We start from the raw sequence: 5514 nt of genomic DNA, 5'->3' as shown, positions 1-5514 counted from the left end.
TAGTACCACTTTATACTCCCACCAACAGCACATAAAGATTCTAATTTCTCCACATCCTCACCAACGCTGTTATTTTTTTTTTTTTTTTTGACACTAGCCATCCTAATGGGTGTAAGGTAGTATCTCATTGTGGTTTTAATTTTCATTTCCCTAATGTTTAGTGATGCTGATAATCTCTTTAGGTGCTTACTGGCCATTTGTATATCTTCTTTGGAGAAATGTCTATTCAAATCTTTTGCCCATTTTTAAAAATCTCGTTGTTTTTCATTGATTTTTATAATGACTATCTTAAACTATTTGTCAGATCATTCTAACGTCTCTGTCATATTGGTATGAGCATTTATTACCTCTTCTCACTCAGTTTGAGATCTTGGTGGTTGGTATGATGAGTGATTTGTGATTGAACCCTGGAAATTTGGGGTATTATGTCATGAGAGTCTGATCTTATTTAAACTTTCTGTTCTAACTGGCTTCCTCTGACACTGCACTGATAGGGGAATGGGGGTTCCACTGCCAGGTGGGGCTGGAAGTCCAGGTTTCCTACTTGGCCTTTATTAACACCTGAGAGAGAGAACTCCTTGTTACTGCTGGGCAGGGGTGCAAGTTCCAGCTCCCAGCTAGGCCTCCCTGGTTGAGGGAGGGATAGGAGTGTCTCATGAGTGTTCTCCAAATAGCCTCCAGTGACACCATAGGGGTGGAGGGTAGCCTCATTATGGCTGGGTGGTGGCGAAAGGCCCAGCTCTCTCCATAGGCTTCCTGACACCCACCCTCCAGCAGGACAGGAGAGATGTCTTATTATTGCCAAGGGGCCATGGAAATCGAGGCTTCCACGTGGGTGGAGGGTGCCTGGTACTGCCAGGAAGGATGAATGTTCTCACTTGGCCTTTTTTGATACCAGTTTTTGGAGGACAGGAGATTTTCGTGCTTCCTTACAGTCTGGCCAAGTCTCCCCACTTGGCCTCTGCTGGCCTGGGGACCACCAAAACTCTGCTTTAGCCAGTGGAATGTGGGTAAATTTGATAGGAGCAGGAGATTTAAATACGTTAGCACAGTTTTGTTTAATTTTTTTTTTTTTTTTTTTGACATGGAGTCTTGCTGTCGCCCAGGCTGAAGTGCAGTGGCATGATCGGGGCTCAGTGCAACCTCTGCCTCCCAGGTTAAAGTGATTCTACTGCCTCAGCCTCCCAAGTAGCTGGGATTACAGGCACATGCCACTATGCCCTACTGTTTCTGTATTTTTTTAGTAGAGATGGGGTTTTGCCATTTTAACCAGGCTGGTCTCAAACTCCTGACCTCAGGTGATCTGATGCCTGCATCGGCCCCCCAGAGTGCTGGGATTACAGGTGTGAGTCACCGTGCCCGGCCTAGTTTAATCTGTTGCTTGCCTGCCATTCACTAAGGGAAGAACGTGCTCCAGGTTTAAGGACCTGAACACAACCGGCAACTTGGAGGCTGAAACCCAGATTTTAGCTTATCCCAGCTGACTCATACACCCTGCAGTAAGAAATCAATGCTTGTTGTTTAAATACTGAGTTTTGGTGGTCCTGAGGCCAGCAGAGGCCAAGTGGGAAGTCTTGGCCTTGATAGTGAAGCCCTTTTTCAGTGGGGCAGGGAACTATATCTGCCCAGTAACTTTACAGTATCTTTCCATTGTATGTAGAGGATGTGGATGTATAATCCTATCATAGGAGAGTAAAAAGAACTGAGTCCAATGCAAGATATTACAGTTAATTACTGATCTTATCTTTATTGTCCTCCATTTAATTACTTTGGACTCTGTTGTTTTTCTAATTTCTTGAGTTGGATGATTAACTCATAAATGTTCAGACTTCTTTGAGCATATGAGGCTGTAAATTTCTCTAAAGGTAGCTTTAGCTGTACTGCATGAGTTTTGATACACAGATTTTCAATATTATTCAGTTGAAATGCTTCTTTATATCTCTTACAATATTGTCCTTGACCCAAAAACTACATGTTTGAAAATTTCCAAATGTATTTTTATAATGTTTTTGTTACTGCTTTCTGAGTTAATTATACTGTGGTCAGATAATACAATCTGTATGATATTGATCTTTCACTATTTGTAAGGTTTGTTTTATGTCTTAATATGTGGCTAATTTTCATAAATGTTCCATGTGTGTAAGAGTATATATTTTTTTAATTTGTGATATGGGGTTCATTATATGTTCATTATATAATAGTCATTATGTTAACATCTGCTAAACATTTATTAATTTTTTATTTATTTGATCTGTCAATACTAGATTGTTTTGGAGTTGCCTGGAGTTGACCTTTTCCTTGTACTTCTCTTTTTGTTTTCTATGTTTTTAGGCTGTTTCTATGTTTCCTTGTACTTCTCTTTTTGCTTTCTATGTTTTTAAGCTGCTTTAGGCACATAATATTTAGAAATGTCACAACTTCCTTAGGAATTGAAATTTTACAACTATGGAGAAGCTCTCCTTAAAGCAAAAAAGCATTTCTAGAGGTATTTTTAGATACCTAACCAGCTTTTTAGTTAATATTTGCCTGATATTATCTTTTTTCCATTCTTCTATGTGTGACCTTTGTGTTCTTTCATGTTTGAAGTATCTCTTAACGATGGCATTGAGCTAATTTTTAAAATATAATCCAATTGGACAATCTGATCTTTCAAATGACTTAGCCCCTTTATATAATGATTATTGAATACTTATATATTTCTAGAATCTTTTTGGTGCTGCCAAAAGATATACATTTTCCCCATGTTGCAATATCTTTGAAATTAAAGTGTTTCTTACAATTCATGTTGTAGTTAGCAGCTTTTTTTAACTTAGTAGCATGTAAAATTTAAGTACATTTTACAACTGATGTCATCCTAGATTTCTTAGATTCTAAGAAATACAATATTTACTCAGATTTTCTTAACTTTCTCTTCCCCTTCCACCCCTTTTATCTTTATTGACTTAAGGTTTTTCATTTCCTTTTTTCCCTTATACTTGGAATTTTCACATTCTGTCTGTATGGTTTTAGTGATTACTCTTAAAATTGTAGCAAGCATGCTTTAGCTAAATTCTAAAGCTAATTGGTGTCTTATTCAGATGCTTCCAGAAGCTGCCCTTGAGACAAGAACTTGAGTATAGGCATTTGGAAGTAAAATCAGGAGGCACAAGTGAATGAATGGGACAGTGAGATGGGGAAGAGAGAGAAGCCAATATAGGAAGCCCTCATGAGCAGGCAGCCGTTGTGGAGAACGTGCTCAAACCCTCTGAATAAGCAAATGGAATGTGTCTGACAATTTTCCCACCAGGGGATAAGGAGGTCAGGACATTTATCTGACTCCTCTATTGGTTGAACATTATCCACGGGTGTTAACTTCCCTAAACTTCCAGGTTACAGGTGCTTAAGGCAGAGCACGTTTCTATGGTTCAGGAGAAAGACATTGGGCATAGGAGAGAGACATGTGCTTGAGCAGGAGCTGTCAGCCTGTTAAACTGTCTACTACAGTTGCAAATGAACTTGGGTGGGCAGAAAGGATACTGGGGAAACCGGTATCAACAGTGCCTGCTATGATTAGTATATTTCTAATCTCCTCCTGCCTATTGCCAAAACCTTGAACTTTTCATTTCAATTACCAATTCTACTTCATATATTAATCACTACATATTTTATTTCCACTATTTTGTATACCTCCTAAAACAATGATTATTTGTATTATTTCAAACAGTGGTCATTTAGCTTTACCCATATGTTAATCAGTTTCCTTGCTCACCTTTCCTTCTTGAGAATCTCACTTCTTTTTTTGTGGGTTTAATTTTTCTTCCTTTAGTTATGTTTTCCTCACCATCTGAACTTTCTGGTTCCTAGGTTTGGATAACGAATTTGGATACTGAGACTGTAAAGTATATCATGTTATGCAAGTCTATTTCGTTCCTGCATTTTAGATAGCAAATAGCAAGTGTTTTCATAGAGTGGAATTTATGTAGTTTAACTTTTTTTTTTTCCAGAAACAGTCTGTTAGGGAATTTAGTCTTTGTCTTTGTGAAAATGACCTTTTTTCCTCAGTCCTGAATGATAGTGTGACTAGGTATAAAATTGTAGGTTCATTCTTACCTTCTCTCAGCACTTAAAAGATACAAGGGACCTCAAAATTTCATGCAAACTGGAATTAAAAGATAAAAATAAAACATTTTATTTCTCAACATAAACTCTATCAGTTCAAGACACTTTTGAAAACAATGATACCAGCCACTTAGTCCATCCATAAAGAACTGAGGGTCTTGGGAATTTAACCATGTCAGTGCAACCTTTTTTACATTATTAGGTGAAGAAAAATGGGTGTCCTTTAAAGATTTTGTAAGATGAGGGAACAAAAAGTAATCAGAAGCAGCCAAATCAGAACTGTAAGGTGGATGCCTAATTTTCCATCAAATCTCATGAAATTGCCCTTGTTTAAGAGGAATAAGCAGGAGCATTGTCGTAGTGAAAGACTCTCTAGCAGTCTTCCTGAGTGTTTTTCTCATAAAACTTGGCTAACTTTCTCAAAACACTCATAATAATATCAGATGATATCATTCTTCAGCCCTCCAGAAAGTAAACAAGAAAAATGCCTTGAGCATTCCAAGAAGCTTTTGCCGTGATCTTTGTTCTTCACTGGTCTGCTTTTGCTTTGACTGGGCCACTTCCACCTCTTGGTAGCCATTGCTTCTGATTCCACTTCAATGTGTCTAATGTATACCTACTTTTATTTATACCACTCAGGGATGTTGTGACCATAGAGCTAGGTAAAGAAAAGAGAGAAGCAGAGTCTGCCAATACCAGGCTCTTGGTAGCCATGAAAAATATGTAGTTTAGTCAAGTAGTGATGACATTAGTGAACAAAATCAGCTGAAATTTGGTTGGAGATTGTAGAATTCAGATGATTCAAATCAAGTAATAAAACTGAAAGATTACAAAAAGTATTGTGTGATGGTGTATAACTGAAACAGTAGGTACCAACCCTACCTGAAAGGTCCATAACAACAATCTAGAGATTATTAAAACTGGACTCAGTACATCCATCTGGGATGCATGAAGCCACACTTGACACAGGCAGTTCCAAGTCTGGTATCCCTGTGCCAAATGTCTCTATGTCTCCGTCCAATTGCAACTCCAACTTGCCTTGGGTGACAATCACACCATGAATTGTCTCAGTAACCTAAAATAACACTGAAGTTTAGTGGGTTAAGTGTCTTTTAACCCCAGAAATATAGAAATTATGAAGTGCATCAAACCCATGACATTAGTTTATGTTACAGTCAAGATAATCTGAGTGGTGGCTATCTAAAATGCTGGTAAAATATAATTGAATGTGGCATATTAAAGTAAATGACAAATTGGCCTGTCATTCCAAATTAAATGTGCATTGGATTTGAGGTTGGATGGTATAAGAGGAAGTGACTTAACTCATAAAGAGTGTAAGGATATTTAAAAGAACTGTAGCTGCTTAATAATGAGGGAAGGATTCGTTTGTTAGGTCATGAGTTTGTTGAGTTTAGA

Source organism: Nomascus leucogenys, chromosome 17 (genome assembly GCF_006542625.1).
Source record: "Nomascus leucogenys isolate Asia chromosome 17, Asia_NLE_v1, whole genome shotgun sequence".
Taxonomy (NCBI): domain Eukaryota; kingdom Metazoa; phylum Chordata; class Mammalia; order Primates; family Hylobatidae; genus Nomascus; species Nomascus leucogenys.
This window is presented reverse-complemented; position numbering follows the sequence as displayed.